This window comes from Salmo trutta, chromosome 16 (genome assembly GCF_901001165.1).
Source record: "Salmo trutta chromosome 16, fSalTru1.1, whole genome shotgun sequence".
In the NCBI taxonomy this organism is placed as follows: Eukaryota; Metazoa; Chordata; class Actinopteri; order Salmoniformes; family Salmonidae; genus Salmo; species Salmo trutta.
This window is the reverse complement of record NC_042972.1, coordinates 30,121,347-30,147,498: the sequence shown is the minus strand read 5'-3', so window position 1 is coordinate 30,147,498 and position 26,152 is coordinate 30,121,347. Positions and strand designations below refer to the sequence as shown.

The following is a 26,152-nucleotide window of genomic DNA, read 5'->3' as shown; positions in this document are numbered from 1 at the left end:
AAGGCTGCATTTAGACAGGCAGCTGAATTCGGATCTTCTCTCACTAATTTCTATTTTGGCCAGTCACATCAGATATTTTCAGCGTTGATCTGATTGGTTCAAAGACCAATTAGTGAAAAAATATCAGAATTGGTTAAACTAGCCTAATAGAACAACTTAAAGAAAAAACAATGTATGTTGGTTCCCCTTCTCTTTTCTTGTCTGGTGCCGGTTCCCACTGCCCACTAGAATGTTCTATATTGCAGCACACTGACACTAAATTAGCAGTCAAGAACAAGTCCCATCTCTGCCTTTTTTCTGAAAACGTTTATCCAGCACAGAGAAACATTCAATACAATAATGCACTTGTTAGAACAATTAAAATGCAAGCACAAAACAGTTTGAACAGAGTAAGCAAGCTAATTTAACCATTCTACAAACAAATGCCCACATTAACGTAACAAAACAACATTTACACATTTTCTAATGCGCCTAAAACCCCTTCCCTGTCTGACAGTGTAGGGATCAGTGGCTCAGATATCCTACAGGTTGTACGTCTGGCGGATGTACAGTGTGTCACGCAGCATCAGGTCTCGCAGACGCCACAGTGTGTCTGCCATTGTGGAATGGGCTCCCTTGCTCTTCAGCCAATGGGACGGCAGCCGGCTCTCCTGCTCCTTGGTCAGTCACACATCTTTCTTTCGAGCTGCTGAAACATGCCCACATACATACACAAGGTTATTAGGAAATAGTATATTTTATTTTAACTAGGCAAGTCAGTTAAGAACAAATTCTTATTTACAATGACGGCCTACCAAAAGGCCTCCTGCGGGGACGAGGGCCTGGGTTAAAAAAATAAATACAATATAGGACAAAACACAAATCACAACAAGAGAGACACAACACTACATAAAGAGAGACCTAAGACAACAACATACGGCAGCATCACATGACAAAACAGCATGGTGTCAACACAACATGACAACAACATAGTAGCAACACAACATGTTATAAACATTATTGGGCAAAGTCAACAGCACAAAGGTCAAGAAGGTAGAGACAACAGTACATCATACAAAGCAGCCACAACTGTCAGTAAGAGTGTCCATGATTGAGTCTTTGAATGAAGAGATTGAGATAAAACTGTCCAGTTTGAGTGTTCGTTGCAGAGGGTTTTATAAATAAGCATCAACCAGTGGGCCTTGCGACGGGTATACATAGATGACCAGTTTACAGAGGAGTATAGAGTGCAGTGATGTGTCCTATAAGGAGCATTGGTGGCAAATCTGATGGCCGAATGGTAAAGCACATCTAGCCGCTCGAGAGCACCCTTACCTGCCGACCTATAAATTACGTCTCCATAATCTAGCATGGGTAGGATGGTCATCTGAATCAGGGTTAGTTTGGCAGCTGGGGTGAAAGAGGAGCGATTACGATAGAGGAAACCAAGTCTAGATTTAACTTTAGCCTGCAGCTTTGATATGTGCTGAGAGGACAGTGCACAGTCTAGCCATACTCCCAAGTACCTGTATGCGGTGACTACCTCAAGCTCTAAACCATCAGAGGTAGTAATAACACCTGTGGGAAGAGGGGCATTCTTCTTACCAAACCACATGACCTTTGTTTTGGAGGTGTTCAGAACAAGGTTAAGGGTAGAGAAAGCACATACTGTACATTCATGATACACTATGCAGGTGAAGACAAATTATACTACTGTCTGTATATATTTTTTCTGTTATTCAAGAAGGTAATTTACTGATACATCAATCACTGAAATATTTTAAAAGTGATTTGTAGATTTGTTGGGGTGTAAATCACTCTTTCAGTGATAGGAGTTCACCTGAGAGAGTTTGGTCCCACTTGCTGATGATGGAGGACTCTGCATTAAGTCCCTCAATGTACTTCAGGTATGCCTCTGAGTGGAGCAGGCGCCTAGGCTTCGGTGGAGGGTCTACAAATAAGGGTGTTGAGGGCTGCTGGAAGGCAGGCTGGCCCTGTCTTGGGTAGGGTGGTGGGGCCTGCTGTCCGGGACCAATCATAAAAATAAAAAAGAGCATCAAGGGCCTCTTTGCTCATTCTCAAATACAGATGTGAGTAATAAAATAACAAGCATTTACAGTCTGTGCTTTTCTAATATACAATTGTATAGAAGTGTATATTACCTGGATTCCGTAGGCTCCAGGAGCACCTGTGTTGACACCTGCAGTGAAGGTATTAACATAAACAGTTAGAGTGTACCAGGACACAGCTGTCCAATAGGGTCTGGCTGCAACAGACACCTTAAGCCACAGACGCTGTGAGACATACGAGCTAAGACAGGATGTTGAATGGTGCCAGAGAGGATTGTGGGTAACTGCAACCAACAGCACGGGTGGTGAAATTACATTAAGAATTATAAAATAGATACTAGTTAGCTAGTGTGCACTAGCTAGCTATCCTAGCTAGTGTGTACTAGCTAGCTGCACGAGCAGGTGGTTAACATAACACTGTGGACCAGAGCTAGTGCGCCGAATGGTACACTACATGACCAAAAGTAATTGGACACCTCATTCCAAAATCATGGGCATTAATATGGAGTTGGTTTCCCCTTTGCTGCTATAACAGCCCCCACTCTTCTGGGAAGGCTATCCACTAAATGTTGGAACATTGCTGCAGGGACTTGCTTCCATTCAGCCACAAGAGCATTAGTGAGGTCGGGCACTGATGTTGGACAATTAGGTCTGGCTCGCAGTCGGCGTTCCAAGTCATCCCAAAGGTGTTGGATGGGGTTGAGGTCAGGGCACTGTGCAGGCCAGTCAAGTTCTTCCACACAGATCTCGACAAACCATTTCTGTATGGACCTCACTTTGTACACGTGGGCACGGTCATGCTGATACAGGAAAGAGCCTTCCCCAAACTGTTCCCATAAAGTTGAAAACACAGAATCGTCTAGAATGTCATTGTATGCTGTCGTGTTAAGATTTCCCTTCACTGGAACTAAGGGGCCTAGTTAGAACCATGAAAAAAACATTATTCCACCTCCACCAAACATTACAGTTGACACAGTACATTCAGGCAGTTAGCGTTCTCCTGGCATCCGTCTGCCAGATGGTGAGGCATGATTCATCACTCCAGAGAATGCGTTTCCGCTGCTCCAGAGTCCAATGGCGGCGAGCTTTACACCACTCCTGCCAACGCTTGGCATTGAGCATGGTGATCTGAGGCTGCAGTCCTGTTCTGTGAGCTTATGTGGCCTACCACTTCGCGGCTGAGCCAATGTTGCTCCTACATGTTTCCACTTCACAATCACAGCACTTACAGTTGACCGGGGCAGCTCTAGCAGGGCAGAAATGAGACAAACTGACTTTTTGGAAAGGTGGCATCCTATGACGGTGCCACATTGAAAGTCACTGAGCTCTTCAGTAAGGCCAATCCACTGCCAATGTTTGTCTATGACATTTGCATGACTGTGTGCTCGATTTATACACCTGTCAGCAACAGGTGTGGCCGAAATAGCTGAATCCACTAATTTGAAGGGGTGTCCACATACACTATACAGTCGTGGCCAAAAGTTTTGAGAATGACACAAATATTAATTTTCACAAAGTCTGCTGCCTCAGTGTCTTTAGATATTTTTGTCATGGAATACTGAAGTATAAGTATATATGGAATACTGAAGTATAATTACAAGCATTTCATAAGTGTCAAAGGCTTTTATTGACAATTACATGAAGTTGATGCAAAGAGTCAATATTTGCAGTGTTGACCATTCTTTTTCAAGACCTCTGCAATCCGCCCTGGCATGCTGTCAATTAACTTCTGGGCCACATCCTGACTGATGGCAGCCCATTCTTGCATAATCAATGCTTGGAGTTTGACTGATGGTAGCGCTCACCTTGTATTCTCAAGGACAAGCTTTTTTCTGGATGCCCCAAACAATCGGAAAGGGGATTCATCCGAGAAATGGACTTTTCCCCAGTCCTCAGCAGTCCAATCCTTGTACCCTTTGCAGAATATCAGTCTGTCCCTGATGTTTTTCCTGGAGAGAAGTGGCTTCTTTGCTGCCCTTCTTGACACCAGACCATCATCCAAAAGTCTTCGCCTCACTGTGCGTGCAGATGCACTCACACCTGCCTGCTGCCATTCCTGAGCAAGCTCTGTACTGGTGGTGCCCCGATCCCGCAGCTGAATCAACTTTAGGAGACGGTCCTGGCGCTTGCTGGACTTTCTTGGGCGCCCTGAAGCCTTCTTCACAACAATTGAACCGCTCTCCTTGAAGTTCTTGATGATCCTATAAATGGTTGAAGAACAATGATTCCAAGCACCACCCTCCTTTTGAAGCTTTCAGTCTGTTATTCGAACTCAATCAGCATAACAAAATGATCTCCAGCCTTGTCCTCGTCAACACTCACAGCTGTGTTAACGAGAGAATCACTGACATGATGTCAACTGGTCCTTTTGTGGCAGGGCTGAAATGCAGTGGAAATGTTTTTTGGGGATTCAGTCCATTTGCATGGCAAAGAGGGACTTTGCAATTCATCTGATCACTCTTCATAACATTCTGAAGTTTATGCAAATTGCCATCATACAAACTGAGGCAGCATACTTTGTGAAAATTAATATTTGTGTCACTCACAAAACCTTTGGCCACAACTGTATATACAAAAGTATGTGTGTAGCACAATGACGCCCTGGAACAAAGCTACTGGCTCACGCTATACACAAGACCAAAAAACGTCTACATGTTGTGCGCGCACATACCATTTGAGAAGCAAAAATACCATCTGAGACGCATGAGCTTTGAGGTTCACAGACCACGCAGCGTCAGCACGCACAATCTGCAGCTGGATGCTTCTCCAGCTGGCCATTGTATTGTCAAATACGGACTTTACTACTTCCCATTTAATTTAGAGAATGACCAATTTGGGCCATTACAGCCTCTCAGCAACAATCTACATCGAATGTTCAGGTACTTCAGAGAACTGTGTTTCCATAAACATTGTATTTCCAGTGTTACAATATAATTTAGCAATGCATGACCCTGTTGATTTTTTTTATTTTTATTTCACCTTTATTTAACCAGGTAGGCAAGTTGAGAACAAGTTCTCATTTACAATTGCGACCTGGCCAAGATAAAGCAAAGCAGTTCGACAACATACAAAAACACAGAGTTACACATGGAGTAAAACAACATACAATCAATGATGCAGTAGAAAAAAATAAGACTATATACAATGTGAGCAAATGATGTGAGATAAGGGAGGTAAAGGCAAAAAAAATGCCATGGTGGCAAAGTAAATAAAGTATGGCAAGAAAAACACAGGAATGGTAGATTTGTAGTTTGAAGAAAGTTAAAGGTTAAAATATAAATAATATGGTGCAAAGGAGCAAAATAAATAAAATAAATAAATAAATACAGTAGGGGAAGAGGTAGTAGTTTGGGCTAAATTAAAGATGGGCTATGTACAGGTGCAGAGATCTGTGAGCTGCTCTGACAGCTGGTGCTTAAAGCTAGTGAGGGAGATAAGTGTTTCCAGTTTTAGAGATTTTTGTAGTTCGTTCCAGTCATTGGCAGCTGAGAACTGGAAGGAGAGACGACCAAAGGAGGAGTTGGCTTTAGGGGTGACCAGAGAGATATACCTGCTGGAGCGCGTGCTACAGGTGGGTGCTGCTATGGTGACCAGTGAGCGGAGATAAGGGGGCACTTTACCTAGCAGGGTCTTGTAGATGACCTGGAGCCAATGTGTTTGGCGACGATTATGAAGTGAAGGCCAGCCAACGAGAGCATACAGGTCGCAGTGGTGGGTTGTATATGGGGCTTTGGTGACAAAACGGATGGCACTGTGATAGACTGCATCCAGCTTGTTGAGTAGGGTATTGGAGGCTATTTTGTAAATGACATCGCCGAAGTCGAGGATTGGTAGGATGGTCAGTTTTACGAGGGTATGTTTGGCAGCATGAGTGAAGGATGCTTTGTTGCGAAATAGGAAGCCAATTCTAGATTTCACTTTGGATTGGAGATGATTGATGTGAGTCTGGAAGGAGAGTTTACAGTCTAACCAGACACCTAGGTATTTGTAGTTGTCCACAAATTCTAAGTTAGAACCGTCCAGAGAAGTTATGCTGGATGGGCGGGCAGGTGCAGGCAGCGATCGGTTGAAGAGCATGCATTTAGTTTTACTTGTGTTTAGGAGCAGTTGGAGACCACGGAAGGAGAGTTGAATGGCATTGAAGCTCGTCTGGAGGGTTGTTAACACAGTGTCCAAAGAAGGGCCAGAAGTATACAGAATGGTGTCGTCTGCGTAGAGGTGGATCAGAGATTCACCAGCAGCAAGAGCGACATCATTTATGTATACAGAGAAAAGAGTTGGCCCAAGAATTGAACCCTGTGGTACCCCCATAGAGACTGCCAGAGGTCCAGACAGTAGGCCCTCCGATTTGACACACTGAACTCTGTCAGAGAAGTAGTTGGTGAACCAGGCGACGCAATCGTTTGAGAAACCAAGGCTACTAAGTCTGCCGATGAGGATGTGGTGATTAACAGAGTCAAAAGCTTTGGCCAGGTCAATGAATACGGCAGCACAGTATTGTTTCTTATCGATGGCGGTTACGATGTCGTTTAGGACCTTGAGCGTGGCTGAGGTGCACCCATGACCAGCTCTGAAACCAGATTGCATAGCGGAGAGGGTGCGGTGGGATTCGAAATAGTCGGTAATTTGTTTGTTGACTTGGCTTTCGAAGACCTTAGAAAGGCAGGGTAGGATGGATATAGGTCTGTAGCAATTTGGGTCAAGAGTGTCACCTCCTTTGAAGAGGGGGATGACAGCAGCTGCTTTCCAATCTATGAAAAATCTCAGACGACACGAAAGAGAGGTTGAACAGGCTAGTAATAGGGGTTGCAATAATTTCGGCAGATAATTTTAGAAAGAAAGGGTCCAGATTGTCAAGCCCAGCTGATTTGTAGGGGTCCAGATTTTGCAGCTCTTTCAGAACATCAGCTGAATGGATTTGGGAGAAGGAGAAATGGGGGAGGCTTGGGCGAGAAGCTGTGGGGGGTGCAGTGCTGTTGAATGCAGTAGGGGTAGTTAGGTGGAAAGCATGGCCAGCCGTAGAAAAATGCTTATTGAAATTCTCAATTATAGTGGGCTTATCGGTGGTGACAGAGTTTCCTATCCTCAGTGCAGTGGGCAGTTGGGAGGAGGTGTTCTTATTCTCCATGGACTTTACAATGTCCCAGAACTTTTTAGAGTTGGAGTTGCACGAAGCAAATTTCTGTTTGAAAAAGCTAGCCTTGGCGTTTCTAACTGCCTGTGTGTATTGGTTTCTAACTTCCCTAAAAAGTTGCATATCGCGGGGGCAGTTCGATGCTAATGCAGAACGCCACAGGATATTTTTGTGTTGGTTAAGGGCAGTCAGGTCTGGGGAGAACCAAGGGCTATATCTATTCCTGGTTCTAAATTTCTTGAAAGGGGCATGCTTATTTAAGATGGAGAGGAAGGCATTTAAAAAAAATAACCAGGCATCCTCTACTGACGGGATGAGGTCAATATCCTTCCAGGATACCAGGGCCAGGTCGATTAGAAAGGCTTGCTCGTTGAAATGTTTCAGGGAGCGTTTGACAGTGATGAGTGGAGGTCGTTTGACCGCTGACCCATTACGGGTGCAGGCAATGAGGCAGTGATCGCTGAGATCTTGGTTGAAAACAGCAGAGGTGTAATTAGAGGGCACATTGGTTAGGATGATATCTATGAGGGTGCCAGTGTTTGCGGCTTTGGGGTTGTACCTGGTGGGTTCATTAATAATTTGTGTGAGATTGAGGGCATCAAGCTTGGATTGTAGAATGGCTGGGGTGTTAAGCATTTCCCAGTTTAGGTCGCCTAGTAGCACGAGCTCTGAAGATAGATGGGGGGCAATCAGTTCACATATGGTGTCCAGAGCACAGCTAGGGGCCGAGGGGGGTCTATAGCAGGCGGCAACAGTGAGAGACTTGTTTTTGGAGAGGTGGTGATGAATCCCTCAGCGACTGAGTATCGACTGTTGACTGGTTAGTCACTACAGGACCTCAGCTTATGTTACAGGTAGCCCCTCCAGTGAGTTAGAATGGCAGGCAGAAAGCAACTGCAGGGGCATGGCAGGGAGGGTGGCTGGCTGTGAAAGTGCTCTTACCCTGGTATGGCATGCCAAGGAACCTGGAGATACCTGGCATCAGGCGATGATGGGGCAAGAAAGGCAACCTCATGTAATGTGGTGGCATGCCAGTCATTCTAAACATGCAGTAAACTGGGCCTTGCAGCATCATGTACCCATCATGCCTTTGGGGAGGAGGAGGAGGGTATAGCAACACAACAGATACGTGCATCAGTGGTAGGGTTGCAACGGGTCAGAAACTTTCCGGTAAAGTTAAGCCCTGGAATTTGGGGAATTTTGCTTAAAGTCATCTTTTTTTAGCTTATAACAGTGAACCTTTTTTGTGGGATACACATATGGCAATTCTCGGTCTTGTGGCATATTTTGGTTAAACTATCCCCAAGTCAACGGAATTGGAACTCTCTGCATGCACAGTGCACTCTTCCATCACATGTACAGCTGATTCTCAAGATATTGCACACTAATGAGATTATATTGAGCCCACACCACTACACTGTCTGAACCAAGAACTACATGCTTTCTGGTAAGTTTTGATTACAATACTAGGTGGGGTGAATATATTTTATATGACATACATGATTTTTTGTTAACTAGTAAATAGTAACCTACAGCATAGTGTGTTTAAATAATTTCTACAAGTTAGTTTTTGCTACCATGTGGGTTTTAGCTTGCTTGAGCCTGCTAACTGAGTGTTAATTCACCTGTTTCCATACATATTTCATTTTAAAACAATTATCTTACAAAGGAGTTGTTTAATCAAACTGCTTAACTAATTATTTGTACATGGTTTTTTTTTTTACAATTATTTTCCTAATCTTTACAGGAAAATGCCACGGGCACTATCTGATGTGTGGAGACATTTCACTGCAGCTAATGTAGAAGGAAAAGCTGTGTACATTTGCAAATACCGTGCCAAATCATATGTGAAGAATGCAACAAAGATGCAGAATCATCTGGCCAAGTGCATAAAGTTCCCTCAGCGCTCACAACAAGCAACCTCTGACAAAAGTCCCTCTACTTCTACTCGAGGTAAAAAATTATGAATCAAACACCTTATCGATAGCAACAGCTTATGGTCCTCTTGGAATCAGAAGTTTGTTTGACTCAATGGAGGCACGTAGTCAGAGAGATGCTGATGAATGTCTTGCTTGAGCTGTATATGCAACTGGTTCACCTCTGATGCTCACAGCCAATGTGTATTGGAAGAGATTTCTGAATGTTCTTCGCCCAGCATACACCCCTCCCACCAGACATGCTTTATCTACTCATTTGCTGGATGCAGAGTTCAACAGAGTTCAAGTGAAGGTCAAGCAAATCATAGAGAAAGCAGACTGTATTGCAATCATCTCTGATGGGTGGTCGAATGTTCCTTGGGCAAGGAATAATTAACTACATCATCTCCACCACTCAACCAGTATTCTACAAGAGCCCAGACACAAAGGACAACAGACATACCAGTCTCTACATCGCAGATGAGCTGAAGGCAGTCACTACCTTGGACCACAGAAGATATTTGCACTGGTGACAGACAATGCTGCGAACCTGAAGGTTGCTTGGTCTCAAGTGGAGGAGTCCTACCCTCACATCACACCCATTGGCTGTGCTGCTCGTTCATTGAATCTGCTCCTCAAGGACATCATGGCACTGAAAACAATGGATACACTCTACAAGCGAGCCAAGGAAATAGTTAGGTATGTGAAGGGTCATCAAGTTATAGCAGCAATCTACCTCACAAAGCAAAGTGAGAAGAATAAGAGCACCACATTGAAGCTGCCCAGCAACCACCGATGGAGTTGTGTTGTCATCATGTTTGACAGTCTCCTGGAGGGAAAGGAGTCTCCCCAAGAAATGGCCATATCACAGTCTGCCGATATGGACAGCCCCATCAAGACGATCCTCCTGGATGAAGTATTTTGGGAGAGAGTGGTAAGCAGCCTGAAACTCCTGAAACCTATAGCAGTAGCCATTGCACGGATTGAGGGAGACAATGCCATCCTGTCTGATGTTCAGACTCTGCTTGCAGATGCAAGAGAAGGAATCCGTACTGCCCTGCCCACTTCACTGTTACTCCAAGCAGAGGAAACTGCAGTTCTGAAATACATCAGAAAGCGTGAAGACTTCTGCCTGAAGCCCATACACGCTGAAGCGTACATGTTGGACCCCAAGTATGCTGGCAAGAGCATCCTGTCTGGTGCAGAGATCAACAAGGCCTATGGTGTCATCACTACCATGTCTCGCCATCTTGGCCTGGATGAGGGAAAGGTTCTTGGCAGTCTGGTGAAGTACACTTCCAAGTAAGGGTTTTGGGATGGAGATGCAATATGGCAGTTGTGCCAAGATATCTCATCAGCCACTTGGTGGAAGGGACTTTGTGGATCTGAGGCTCTTTCCCCTGTTGCCTCCATCATCCTCCAACTCCCATCAACATCAGCCGCCTCAGAGCGCAACTGGTCCTTGTTTGGGAACACACACACACCAAAGCACGCAACAGGCTGACCAATACAAGGGTTGAAAGATTGGTTGCCATCCGGGCAAATTTGAGTATTTTTGAGCCTGACAACAAGCTATCCTCAACAAGGTTGGAAAGTGACAGTGAAGATGAGGCCTCAGAGTCTGATGTTCAAGAGGTGGACATTGAAGAGGTCCAGGAAGAAGACATGGAAGCCTGAGAGGAAGACCACCAAATCTTTAGTTTCTAGACTATCATTTTACCGATGTATGTTGAAAAGGTTTTTCGGAGATGCGATGGATCACTGGGGATCATTCAATATTCCCTTTCTTTTGTTGTTCAGTGAAATCCTCCCATGTGAAGAGTCAACTCATTTAATTAAAGTTCAATTCATAATTAAATTGTTTATTTATTTCTATTGGATGGATTTAATAATTTGCAATTATGTCCACTTATGATAAGGTAAAAGATTTATGTTTCTGTCTCCATAGGATAAGGTAAATATATCCAATGCAACAAACATCTACATTTAAATGGTATTAATATTCATTTGCATACATTTCTGTTAATTCCCATATATTTCCGTTAATTCCCACAGAAAGTTTCCACCTCTGAATATTTCCCAAAATGTTCAACCCTAATCAGTGGTACATGCAACTACAACTATCTGGCAGAGGTCATGCTCTAGCTGACTAAACATCAATCTAGAGTTAGGATAGCTGATATTCCATAATCAGACATTCATACACATGCAATTAACTCACAAATTACAAGCACTACTTGAATCAGACTGATTGCAGAAAGATCCAGTGAAATTGTAAGCTTCTTAATAAATGTTGAAGTAGTGTATAATTGAAAAGAGGGGATAGCACAGTACTGCAATAAAAGAGTAGCCAAGGGTGGAGTGATGAGGAAATTAAAAAGGGCTCATCATTCTAGCAGTTCAGCTTCTCATTGCAGCTCCTTCTAAGTCCCTTCTAAGTGCACTTGTAAGATCTCTTACCCTCATACTCAGCTTTCTTGGGAGACTCCAGGTTCCTCCACTCGGCTTCCACCAGACGGCTGAGTTCCCCGAAGGAGAAGTCTGGGTGCTGGGCCTTGATGACCGCTCGCATCTCACTGGTGAACAGGATGTAGCCACTCATGTTGATCTTCCTCTTGGAGCCCTCCTTCTTGGACATCCCCTTTATGGACTTGGGAGTGGACTGCAGTCAAGTAAGGGAGACTGTGTCATGTCATCTCTAGACAACTGTCATTGCTATACACACCTCCAACTGGATGGCTAAGAGTGCTTTTTCTTGAATCTCACCCTGAACATGCAAATCATTTGAGACTCGTTTTGTTTCAATCAGGATGCATGCGATTCAGTTGACATGTCTAAATCAGGGTCGACGATCTTTTTATTTATACATCAAAAAAATTATTTACCCCGTTTTCTCCCCAATTTTGTGGTATCCAATTGGTAGTTACAGTCTTGTCTCATCGCTGCAACTCCCGTACGGACTCGGGAGAGGTGAAGGTTGAGAGCTGTGCGTCCTCCGAAACACAACCCAACCAAGCTGCACTGCTTCTTGACACAATGCCCACTTAACCCGGAAGCTAGCCACACCATTGTGTGGAAACACCGTACACCTGGTGACCGTGTCAATGACCACGGCCACAGGAGTCGCTAGTGCGCGATGGGACAAGGACATCCCTGCCGGCCAAACCCTCTTCTAACCCGGATGAAGCTGGGCCAATTGTGCGCCACCCCATGGGTCTCCCGGTCGCAGCCGGCTGCAACAGAGCCTGGACTCGAACCCAGAATCTCTAGTGGCACAGCTAACACTGCGATGCGGTGCCTTAGACCACTGCGCCACACGGGAGGCCATTGGGGTCGACGATCTTACCAAGAACTTTTGAAGTGTAAAAGAGTGTTACCTTCACTACATAACCACACATTTGCCCAGTGTATGTTGGTGCTCTGACCTGTGGAGGGGTGTAAGGCATGTCCATGTCGCTGCCTGCCACAGGGCTCTGGAGCTGGGGTATGGAGGTGTCCCCCAGCTCCCCATCATCCTCCCCCAGGTCCTCCAACTCTTCGTCAGTCATGTCAGCAAACTTGGCCTCCAGCACCGCAATCTTCCCATCCAGCATAGGGGATGGCTCCTTCTGGGGCACGATCAGCTTCCTGTACGAGACACGTGGAATAGACTGGGTGCAGTTACACCTGGGTGTTGTGTTCTGTTGTACCTTAACTAAAAGGAGTGTTTGTGATTGACTCATAATTCACCCATCCAGGGCCACTCAATACTGCTTTATTGTGTTGTGGAATGTTTTTCTTACTTTTGCTGATTATGCACAGTATCTTGAGGCATGTGAAGGTCAAACCACTCACCTGAAGTAATAGATTTCGGCCTCCACCTTGAACTTCTTCATCTGTTTGTCTCTCTCGATGTAGCAACTCTCACACAGCAGAACGTCCTCCTCAGGCACCTCAGTGGGTCGGCACAAAAGGTACTCCTTAAAGGAGGACACTGCACACTTCCCTATGGAACAAGTGAACAGAGAGGGATATAAGCATGGCACATGTTCGGTGAAATACAATCAACCCATGCACTTAAACTTCGATGTTTCTCTTATCAACATTTGAAAATAACACAGCATAGCATCAACATTATAATAGTGTCTGTCAAAAGGGGACACAATGTAAGAGCAGAGAAAATACCTGATACAGGTCATGGGGCAAGTCTCCTCCAGGTTGCTAAGGAACACTTCCTTCTTGTAGAACATCCTGGTGGGCTCATGTTCCATCTCATCTGCGTGGATGAAGATGGGCCCAAAGAAGTAGGCCGCTCTGTCCCGCATCCACATCTTCTCAATCCTGTTAAACAAAAATAAAACCTACTTTATTTTAAATGCACTAAGTAAATAATAATTATATTTCAAGAAATATCCCATTCTCGGAAATGTGTCTGTAGAGTTGTATTTACCCTACCTGCCCACTCGGTGGCGGACTAGTCCATGTGAGCGAATATAGACGCAGTCTCCCACTTTTAGCCAGGTGTTGTTGTAGTAGAGCTGCTCATAGTACTGGCAGCCTGGCTCCCCATTGGTCATGTCCAGGGTTACATCCTCCCTCTCCTACACATACACACGCAGTCAGGTTGTCTTTGCTTGCACTCTGTTGGATCACATTTAATCAAATTCCTATTGGCCATGATTTCCAACCACTCACCTTATCCACAATAGTGCACACGGCTTTGCCCTCTTCTTGTATCTCGGCAGGCTTCTCTTCATCTTGCTTAGGAGCAAACATGGATGCAACACGGATTACAGGCAACAGTATGTCCCGAGGGACAAACCTAACGGAGCTCAGGGGCATGATCCACATCTTGATCTTCTTGAAGGACTTGGTCTTAGCTGAGTAGCGAGACTCACAGATATACACATCATCTGCCCTGAAGCCCTCTGGGTGAAGCTTAAAGTAGTCCTGGAATCAGTCACAAAACAAAAGCCAAGGTCAATAACATCGTGCAATGATTCACTCGAAACGTGTCATGCTTCAACCATATTACAAAGAGCTGAAACATGGAAATAGAAAATAGCTTAGTACCTTTTCCCAGTATCATGCTGACAGGAATCTTGTTTAAGTAGTCATTCTTGAAGACCTCCTTCTCCAGGAACTTGCGTGTAGCAAGATGGAATGTTTCATTTGGCCTGTAGAACCAGCAGCCATACAGTCACTTCTCACCTGGAATGCGAAGGGAAGAACACAGAGCAATACTATTAAAAAAGGACAGACCAATTGATTCTTCATGTGTGCGTGATTTTGAAGCAGTCAAAGTGAACACATATACAGCAAAATAAATGATTGAATGTCAGACCATTTCCACAACAAAATGCTAAAATAATGCAGCATCACTACTTCAGGGTTTGTACAAACAGTGGTAAGTGAAATTTAAGGACTTTCTAGTACTTTCTCAAGCACTAATATATATTTTCAAGGACCATCAATTTGTACTATTTCCTATTATGCAATTGTTTCTAGTCACCAACAGATGGCAGTTTATTGCCACAACCTCATAAAAATAAACGTACTATTCATCACTACCTTAACAGTTCTACTCAATAATACGTGTTTCACTACTTATTTACTACATAAGAGTGGTAAGTCAGTACTGATGATGTTGACTTATTTCCTTATATGAACTGTAACGCAGTAAAATCTTTGAAATTGTTGCATTTATACTTTTGTTCAGTGTACATAATAATATTAAATTGTCTTTATATTTAAATTGTCTTATATTTTGCAAAATGTTTGATCACACAGGCTGTCCCAACACATAATGACATGAAAGTGAATTATGACAGTGTAAAAGGCCCTTAGTTGACTCAAAAATGTTGTATTCTATACCCATTTGAAGAGAAACAGGTTATTAATGTGTTTGATAAGATTAAACACTCTCTCAGGGGACCCTATTTACATTTTAGGCGACCCAACGTGGGTCCCGAACCCCAAGTTTGGGAACCACTGTACTAGTAACCTCTCTCCCTGCTTGCTTCAATGCTTCCTCTCTCTGTCTATCTCCTTTGCTTCCTTCATTGCAGCCTGACTCACCACTGTCTGTCTCACAACTCTCTGTAAAGAAGAGGTATTTTATTATGAGAACTTATAGTAGCCCATCTTTTGATTATAGCTAGGTTTTTTATTTATTTAACTAGGCAAGTCAGTTAAGAACAAATTCTCATTTAGAATGACGGCCTACCCCGGCCAAACCCGGACGACGCCGGGCCAATTGTGCGCCGCCCTATGGGACTCCCAATCACGTCCGGATGTGATACAGCCTGGAATCGAACCAGGGTCTGTAGTGACGCCTCTAGCACTGAGATGCAGTCCCGTAGACCACTGCACCCCTCGGGAGCTTAATTTCAGTCAACTGCTCCTGCTGAGGTCAGGCTCTGTTCAATGTTAGCTTCTAACGTCATCCTTCTCGCCAGCTAGTTTTTGCTAGCTACACTACCGGTCAAAAGTTTTAGAACACCTACTCATTTAAGGGTTTCTTTATTTTTACTATTTTCTACTTTGTAGAATAATAGTGAAGACATCAAAACGATGAAATAACACATATGGAATCATGAAGTAACCAAAAACGTGTTAAACAAATCATAATATATTTGAGATTCTTCAAATAGTCACCCTTTGCCTTGATGACAGCTTTGCATATATTTTGATTTGTTTAATACTTTTTTGGTTACTAAATGATTCCATATGTGTTATTTCATTATTTTAATATCTTCACTATTATTCTACAATGTAGAAAATAGTAAAAATAAAGAAAAACCCTTGGAATGAGTAGGTGTTCTAAAACTTTTGACCGGAAGTGTACCTGGCTAATAGCCAGAGCCCTTGAGCTACCGGGGGAGCAGTCGAACATAAAGAGCATACAAGAATCATTCATGATTCCACGTTCACAGAGGTAGGCACGATTAGAAGTCAGATCAAGATGCCTCCTAAGAGTTGATCAATGCTGGGAACGCAATAATAAGTGGATGAATGATAATATAAAAAATAAAAAGGTGAGTAAACGCTATTTCACAAATAAAAAGGTGCGTAAACAGCGTTTACCCTCCACTACATCCCTGGTTGGGTCTGGCAAAACCCATTCATAAACATCAATTTCCTGCCAGGCAAGATTGAATCTACATTTGCCTGGCATTTTAACTATTGATGTGGCGTTTGGTGGCGCCTAATCAGTCAGTAATGAACCTGCCTGGCCTAGTGGCAGTGTGGCTGGAATGAATGAGCTCGCCTGGCAACCAGAGCACGAAACACGTGAGAAAATGAAACTCGGCAATCTGCGTGAAAATGAAGTTGCAAAATCAATACATTTCTCTAATATTTTTCATATTAACATATTTGATCATTTTCTGTTCTCCTCTCATTTTAATTCAAGTACTTTTCAACTTGAGAAAATGTCAGATACTCAAGGTATTCCAGTACTTGAATTTCAGAGTGCCAAATTCAAGAACTAACAGTGGAGGCTGCTGAGGGGAGGGCGACTGATGATAATGTCTGGAACGGAGTTAATGGAATGGCATCAAACACTTGTGTTTGATGTATTTGATACCATTCCACTGATTACGTTCCAGCCATTATCACGAGCCCGTCCTCCCCAATTAAAGTTCCACCAACCTCCTGTGAACTTTAAGCACCTCAAGCACCTTGTTTGAACCGTGCAACTAAGGTTTTTCAGTAGTGGATGTGCAAAGGCACTAACCTGCATCATCCTGCCACAGGCGCTCAATGCAGACGATGTGCGGCTGCAGGTTGGGCTCAGCAGGCTCCACATACACATAGTCTCCCACATGGTACATGCTGTCCTTGAAGCTGCAGTCCTGGCTGTAGGTACCCTGGAGACCAGACTGCCACGCCCCTCCGGCTGGGTCCTCACTCTTCTCAGCTTCTGTGGGTTCACAACTCAACTTGGTTAATCAGTCAATGAAGTGACATGATTACTAAAAGCCCTATAACTGGTGCCACTGGGTAACTATTGTTGACACTGCTTTGATTGGTGGAATAGGTATATCTATCTGCCCTGCTACAAGTTGCTAGGTTCAGCGTGTCAGTGAGTGCAAACCTTTTTTCTCCTCCTCCCTCTTGAGCTTGTCCTCCTTTATCTCCTTGGGCAGTTTCTCCTTCTTCTGCTTCTCCACATCGTTGGACAGGTGTTTGGAGATGTAGCTGAGGGCGGGGGTGAGTAGGATTTCGCCATTCTTACGCAGCTCATCTCGGATTCGGATAAAAAACTGCTGCAGCTCTACCGCATCCTCAAAGATCTCAGAGTCCGTCCTGGAGTGACATCACATATACGTTGATCATATTCCAGGGTAATTTCATAGGACTTTCTAACTTAAATGCACAGAAATCAGACCTATGGTTGATATTACCCAAAGATCGCAGAGAGAGAGAAAATAAGAGAAAATGGCAAACACTATTCCCTAATTGTGCCCCACCTGTGCATGCACCTGGCCTTCTCTAGCAACTCAAACATGTGATCCTAGAACAAGTCCAGTCTCTTGTAGCGTCCCCGGTCTACATTAGTCCTGATGATCTCAAAGTTGAGCGGCGGTCTGTTGGGGCTGCTGGGGTCAGTAGCAGGTATCTCCGCCAGCGAGTCGCTGTAGCAACGGCCCTCATCGTCCTGATAGCCCAGCACGGAGACAAAGAGGCTGTGGACGAGCTCCTGGATGAGGCGGGCCACGTCGGGCACATGGGCGTCCTCACCCCCCTCCAGGTCCCGGCGGGTCTCCAGCAGCACACGGTGCAGCACCAGGGCGTCACGGTAGATCAGAGACTCGGGCTTTTTATAGGTGCAGGCGTTGTTGAACATCAGCACCAGGTTCTCCACCAGCGAGTCTACATCCTGGTATTTGTTGGTCAGCATGTGGCTCTTGACCTTTTCCATGTCCACAGGCTTCTTGATGGCGATGTAGTAGTTGGGCAGCTCGGCGCGCGATGGCAGCCACAGGAAGATGGTGCTGAGGAGGCGGCCACACTTGTCTGCGAAGTTCTTCACCGCCTCGTACAGCTCGTTCAGCTTCTGCTGCAGGGGGGTCAGGTACTTGGACTTAGGGGTAATGCCACTCTTCCCTGGATTTACAGAGGGTGTGTGTGTATCAGCATTTTGGGGATAAAGTGATCATGTGAAACGACTAGACTAGAATGACATCCATATACTGGATCTGAATTATTTAAGACAAATTGGATCGTCAGCAACATACTAATTTTCAACTTTGGTGACGTCATGTCATCGTCGTTGGGACAAGATCCCTCTGTTTGCCCTTCATGATTTTCTCCAGGATGTTGGCATCGTTATAGACCTGGATCAACATCAAGTAGTCAGTGGTGAAACTGAGGGGCGTTTAGAGCAAAATACATACACAGCATGGCCAAAAGTATGTGGACACCTGTTTGTCATATATCTCATTCTAAAATCATGGACATTAATATGGAGTTGGTCCCCCCTTTGCTGCTATAACTGCCTCCACTCTTCTGGGTAGGGTTTCCACTAGATGTTGGAACATTGCTGCGGAGACTTGCTTCCATTCAGCCAGAAGAGCATTAGTGAGGTCGGGCACTGATGTTGGGCGATTAGGCCTGGCTTGCAGAGGTGTTCAATGGGGTTGAGGTCAGGCCTCTGTGCAGGCCAGTCAAGTTCTTCCACACCAATCTTGACAAACCATTTCTGTATTGACCTCGCTTTGTGCAAGGAGCCACTGTCAAGCTGAAACAGTTAACAAAAGTTGGACGCACAGAATCATCTAGAATTTAATTGTATGCTGTAGTGTTAAGATTTCCCTTCACTGGAACTAAGGGGCCTAGCCCGAACCATGAAAAACAGCCCCAGACCATTATTCCTCCTCCAAACATTACACTTGGCACTATGCATTTGGGACTGCCAGATGGTAAAGCGCAATTCTGTGCGTCCAACTTTGTGTTCTGTGAGCTTGTGTGGCCTACCACTTCACGGCTGAGTAGTTGTTGCTCCTAGACGTTTCCACTTCACAATAACATCACTTAAAGTTGCCAGGGCAGCTTTAGCAGGGCAGAAATTTGACGAACTGACTTGTTGGAAAGGTGGCCTCCTATGACGGTGCCACGTTGAAAGTTACTGAGCTCTTCAGTAAGGCCATTCTACTGACAATGTTTCCATGGAGATTGCATGGCTGTGTGCTGGATTTTATAACACTGTCAGCAACGGGTGTGGCTGAAATAGCCGAATCCACTCATTTGTAGGGGTGTCCACATACATAGTGTAATTGCTGCACTACATACTGCTGACATTATGGAAATGTAGTGTCTATCTTATAAATCATGATCAAAAGACATTAGTACATTTCTGCTAAATTACTGCCAAATAATCTAGTATGCACACTTCACACTGCCCTGAGTCTTATCTCTGATTGGCCCATCACCTGTGAGCCCTCCTCGTTGTACTGGCGTGCATTGCGGAACATGAGCTTCATGTCCTCCAACAGAGCGCCCTCCGTCATGTACTTCTCAGAGCGGATGTTGTGATCGATGGTCTTCAGGTCCATGGGCTCTAGGATGATCTTGTAGTAGTCCGGGTAGTCCTGGAAGGCTTGACCATGAAGAGCTCACAGAGTTCCGGCCAGTGCTCATCTCCCGGGCCTCCGTCACTGTGGCGTACAGGGCCTTCATCTGGTTCTTCTTTGTGTTCTTCTTATGGCTAGAGGTCACAGGGGTGTGGGTTAGTTAAAAGAAGGAAACATTATCTTCAAGGATCAATATAAAACAATGCCATAATATGTTGGCCATTTATAATTTCATCATGCACAAAACAAGCATTTTATAAACCAAAAGTACAGGAACTTTTTTGCAGAAGTATCCTGGTATTGTGTGCCGGCTGTTTCTGTAGTGTGCGGAGTAGGTGAAATGAGAATTGCGTACCTCTTTCTCTTAGTGCTGCCAGTGTCAGACATTGTAGAAGAGAGCATGCTGTCCCTGTCCATGCTGTCGTCCTCCCTCCTCAGCTAGGAAAAGACACACATCAATATCAACTAGCGTCTCTTCCTCCCACACGTTCATGAATACAAACTAGCACCTCTTACTCTCCCCATCTCATTATCTCTCTCTTCAACATTTCTCCACTTGCACAAAAGTAGTGCCCTCCCAAACCTACAAGTCATCATGGTTTGGCAGCTCCAACATTTCATCTTCTTTCTATTTCTAAGTAGAACACACAACTATCCACAAAACAATTGATTGCAACTGAGTACAGAACATAGAGAAGACTGCCCAAGACCCTACTGGTACAGAGGACAGTGAGGCAGACCTAATCAATGTTTAATACCACAGAGACCAGATTACCTAAGCAGCAGTATCATCTCATTGTAAATGAAATAATTAGCATAGGATACTTTACAGTCATACAGATATGGATACACAACTACAGCAGAGCTTGGGTTTGAACTTGAGTTTCAGCATTGGCAGCTCATGCACCCACTGACCTGCTGAATGTGCTGGAGTTTCAGCACACGCTTATAGATGGAGGAGTGAGGCACATTGTAGCGCTTGGCATTCTCAAACATCAGAGTGAGGTCTGCGTCTAGCTGCTCAACACTCTCATACTCGTTGTTCTTCATTTTGTACCTGTGTGTGGGGAATTAAGGGTTCTCGAATTTGGGAAGGGATGGGATAGAAATACACTGTACAGCTCATGCCATGTTATGCGACAACAAAAGATACAGCAGCTGATTTAGGAAAATGATTAGGCCTGAATAAAACTTGACATAGACTATTAAATGGACCATCGAAGAGAGCGCAGATGACATAAACCACACTTGCATGAATTTGTTTCAAATAACCCGTTTTTGTGGAACAACTTCTCAAAGCTGCCATTTATTGAGCATCGATACTGTCCTTCCACTGTTTGGCCTACCTGATCTGTTGGAGGGAGATGGGCTGGCTGATCTGTTGGAAGTAGTCTGGGTAGTCCTTCCTGGAGGGCAGCTGGAGGAAAGGCTCGGAGATAAGCTGTCCCTGGCTGTTCCTTCCGCCCCGCACGGCCTCGTACAGCTGGAAGATGGGGGTACTCATGTCCATGCTGTGGTGGATGCTCTCTGCCTCTGACTCCCCCTCGTCATAGTGGACAGACCCCGGGCAATGAGAGACAATCGAATCAGACAGATGAAGTCTGAAGTCTTCTGACAAACCCTCATATATTAGTATACTTAGCACTGCAATGTCCCTTCTGTTCTTATATGTTCCTTATTTTTTACCAGGTTGATAATGCAGAGCCAAAACAGCTAACGAGGCCGTGCGGGGCAATGAGATGTACCAGCCAGAATGCCATCGTCATCACTCTCATACTGAAGAGCCATGGTAATAGCTGAGAGCTGGTCTCCCTGGGTTGACTTTCTGTTCCACACACACACACACACACACACACACACACACACACACACACACACAGGAAAATCCTTGTAAATATTGCATGTTGTTTGCTCATAAATTCTACTTTCTGTTCTGTCTATGGTATTGCTTACTTGATGCGAATGCTGGATTTGATGGGCTCAGCATGTTCAATTTCTGTCTTTCTCTATGAAAAAAAAATTCTGATGGTGTTGGAATCCTTAAATAAATAAGAAAGAAAGCGTTATAACAAACAAAACTGCCATCAGAATTCTGACTTAAATCTGAGTTGTAGTACAGCATACCTTAAAAACCTGTGACCCAGGCTCATTGTACGTTTTGGCATTCTTGGCCAGGAGATCTATGTCTTTTGCCATGGCGCTGACACTTCTGTAGAGGCTCATCTAAGAAAAAAATTGACCAGCGATTTATTGTATGCACACCACTTACAGTACATTCAGTCAGATGGTTGGGTAGCATACCTGTATCTTCTGGGCAATGATTTTCAGATCGATTGGGCCCTTTACTATGGCATAATAGTCTGGGTATTGCTGAGGGAGAAAAAAAAAATAAAAAAATCAACAATCAAAGCTGTTTCTACACATAATTTCTATTTGGCACAAAATCGAAAAACAATGTAACTGGGAATCAAAATGGCATGCCCATACTCTAATATTTCATAATAATGCCTTGTAATCTGGAGGGCAGACTTTTGAATCCCCGCCCCCAAATGTGGAATTCGTATCCTTACCGATACCACGGACAGTAATGGTTCGAGAACATTCCAAGATTTGAAAGATACATACACGTTACCAGACAACTCCTTTTTTCTATATTTACAACATGGAGTCTCTTGGGAAACCCAACTACCGAACCATCCAATGATGGGATTTATAAATAAATTATCTGGGCTCCTGAAAGGACTGATCGCTCTAATATATAAACAACTTTTGGAAAGCTTGTATTCTGAGCTAGCCATTAAAAAAGTATGGTCCACAGATCTAATTGAATCTGAACAACCGTTTAACTGGAACAGAATATGGTGTCTCTGGTTGTTGTGGGGGAGGGCGAGGGGGATGTGGGATGGGGACTGAAAAGCAACCTCGGTTGCTGGGTGAGAGGGACACTTTCTTCGGGGAGGCGGGGTGGGAAACATGGTTTCCAAATGGGGACGTTGGATGTGGATGGGGACTGAGAGGGGGAATGGGTTTGGGTTATTTTTTATGGATTTCTTTGTTTTTGTAACTGTAACCCTCTGAAAGAAAAGAGAAAACTAAATCAAAAGTTGGTCACCAAAAAAAATCTGCTATATTTTTAAAACAAGAAACTGTTTAAAGTGAGAAGTAGGCATTGGTCTAAAAATTAAGTAAATTCACATGAGCTCCGCAATGCCTAGTCCACCCATGCTCAACCAAGGTTTTCCAACACATAGCTTTGACCTACAACAGTAGCTTTGCTGGTCTATTGTAGTGTTATACGGTATACCGGTACCACGGTGATATCACAGTACCAAAACGCCATGATACTTATGATACCCAAATTTGAGAATACTGTAATACCATTTCATATGATACCCAAATCTGAGAATACTGTAGTACCATTTCATATGCTACTACCAAATGTTTTGGCCCTACTGATTTCCAAGAACTAGCTGGCGCCTCTTATGAAAATGTTTATGAAGTCAGTAAAAAAATGTAAGCAACTGCAACTAATCTCTTGTATGTGCTGGTCTAATAATGTCCACTTCACTTTCATGCACACTTCACGGGTGGCAGCTGTAATCCGCCAATCGCATCCCCTTCCAGCCATCACTCACCTGCTTCTCTCCTTCCTCATCTATTCCTCCATAAGGGATGAGCAGGGATGCCAAACCTGAGCAGTCTTCGGTTACATTTTGTACATTTGATACATTGTTTCATTTCCTCCTTGGTATAAGAGCACAGGGCAGCATGAGTAGGCTTTGCAATTTCCCTGTCACGCATCAATGCCAGAGAGGAGAAACAGCTTCGCAACAGGTATGCTTGCAGCTTTACAGCAAAGAAAACATCTTGTCTCTAGCTCAAACGGTTAAAAAAATAGGACTTATATTACCCAAGCTGCCTTTTTTTCTTCCTGCGCGATTTCGCACACCTATGACATCATTTCACAAACCATGTCGAGGGCCGTTTTAAACTAATTTGATAACAAACAACGTTGTTCAGTCACGTTACCTAACTAGCCAACATCCTGGTAACTTGACAGTAAGTATTGGCTAATTTGATTGGCACAGGAAGAAAGGAAAAGGTTCTGCTAGTCATGAGATGTGCTTTAAAAGGTTGGATTCATATAGGCCTAATGTAAGCCTGAACTATTAAAAATCTATCTCTTTCTGGTGCTCCTTACATTCCATTTGGTGCCTAACATTTTTAAAGTTTGGAGCAGTGTGTATGTGTTTGTGAGAGAGAGAGTGGTGTGTGTGTTTATGAGACAGAGAGTGTGTGTGAGGGAAGAAGGGAGGCGGAGTGTGTGTCTGTGTGTTAACTGAAGAGTAAACAATGTTTCACGCAGATTCCCCCTGACTGCCACAATGACATGCAGATCATTATGCATGTATATTCCTTCCCCCCCATTGCTCCAGCCAAATCACAGGTAGGCCTTTGCAAATATGAGCAAAGTAGACATTCTATTCAGTATTCTATTATACAGTGAATGGTGTGAAGTTAAATTGAATGTGTTGTATTGAGTAGAAGTATGAATATCAGTGACAAGTTTTTTGTGACGTACATGAGCATAACATTTAGAAAACGGGAACAAGCGTCAGTGGGACGGGGCGAACAGGACGCTAGGCCACTGAATTTTTCTCCCGTGGTATCGCAATGCTACTCAGTATCGTGATACTTGGCCTGGTATCGTATCGTTAGTAAAATGTTGGTATCGTGACTAGTCTATTGTACTTCAAACAGTGTGTATGCAGGTTGCTTAGGATTCAAATCTTCTCAAACAGCCGAATTCAAACTCTTCAGAGGAATAATAAATATTGGCTTAGATAAGATGGTAGGGAGATTTAACATTGTGCTTCAACCAATGCCATACCATAGGATTGGAGAGAATGGTTCTCTTACCACTTTAGATGGTAGTTTCTGGAACAGATCACTGACTAAATGCCCTGAGGGCTCTGTGAATTTCACCACCGCATCCAACAGCTGCTCAAGGACCTCCTTCAGGCAACTGGGTGCATTCTGTCATTCAAAGACAAACACAGTACAATTCAACAGTGAACAGATACCTTCCATTTATTAGCCCTGTTGTGCTATGTTTTGAGGCGGTTTACATGTAATGCATGTGTGACAGGGCAGTCAACATGTAATAAATACTTTTTATGCTACATCGGAAGTGCTGGTGTTACCTCATCCTCATTGGACCCTCCAGGATTATCTTGTGCATCGTCCCCGTCCTCATCATCGTCATCATAATCCCCCCCACTGGAAAAACTAATTCTTGGTGCACAGGTAGAGGTCCCACAGCTTATAGGCTGCTCTGCACTCTGGAGAGTCTGGCTACAGACATGCAACACATTCCCTTTCATTTGGTTAATTCCAGGTTTTAAGCCCTAGACAGGGCATTTATTAGGAAAACTCCTTCATACAAAACATTGCCTTGTAAACATTACTTCTCTCCCCTAAAGAGTCCAGTAAGTGAATGTGTTTGTTATTACATTATATATAACCTTGTAGTATGCCTTTGCATTGTTGAATAAGAGCTGAAAGTCGGACGTTATCTGGTCCACATCATCGTACTCCTCCATCTTCAGCTGGATCTTCATCATGTCAATGGGATGTGTCACAATGTGGCAGTAATCCGGTTGATTCCTTCAAGGAAAACACAATAGATAAGTGAATTTAATGAGGCTTATGTTCTTAGTAATGGAGATTTCATTGGTACCCATTCTATGTTAACCATCCTCTGTACCATCTCTTGGGTGCTCTTATGAACAGCTCACATAACATCCTTCCCTGGTCATCCTTATTATCTCTGATAGTGTTGTACAGTTCATGGCATACTGCAATCTGGAGGCAAAACATAGTAGATAAACACAAAACAATACAGGCATCAACAATGTTTATGAACATTATCCGAAGGCATTACCACAGTTTCTACACAAAAAAAGGCTTTTAACTTAACTTACTGGATCAACATTGGGAATGTTAGTGGTTCTTCTCCTTTTCCGACCTACTGAAGATGCTGAGGATGACGGCTGTCCATCCTCAAAGTCCCTCCCACTGACACTACTAGAGGGGGACGTAGCCCTTCTCCTTTTTGAGCCCGTGATGAGTCCAATACCTGGAAAGAAGAAAAAGGCAAAATAACAACAGAATATGAAGTCAATTTAGCTACAAAGTTACAAATATTGTGAGATATTGTATTAACATTCTCATCAAAAGGGCTCTAACCATGCTTCGATGCCATTACCTAGAATAGCATGAAGGCCCTGTTCAGTGATCAATTGTAATTACTCCTCACTCTGAGATGAGGAGAGCAGTTGGGTGCTGATTTGACAGCTGTCTGGGATAGAGCAGCTGTAGCCTAATTTGGGCATTTTATTCAAAATGGCCTGTGTCCCCATTAATACTACTGGCAGATGATAACATTCTTGTTTCTCTTTTGTTGCGAGACGACAGAGACGTTGTTGCAGCAGTTTC

General features: G+C 43.9%; 1 pseudogene; it reads right to left on the bottom strand.

Moving 5' to 3' along the window:
• Positions 1–512: 512 nt before the first annotated feature.
• On the bottom strand, positions 513–25,793 carry LOC115150519 (protein polybromo-1-like; annotated as a pseudogene).
• Between the last annotated feature and the right edge of the window lie 359 nt (positions 25,794–26,152).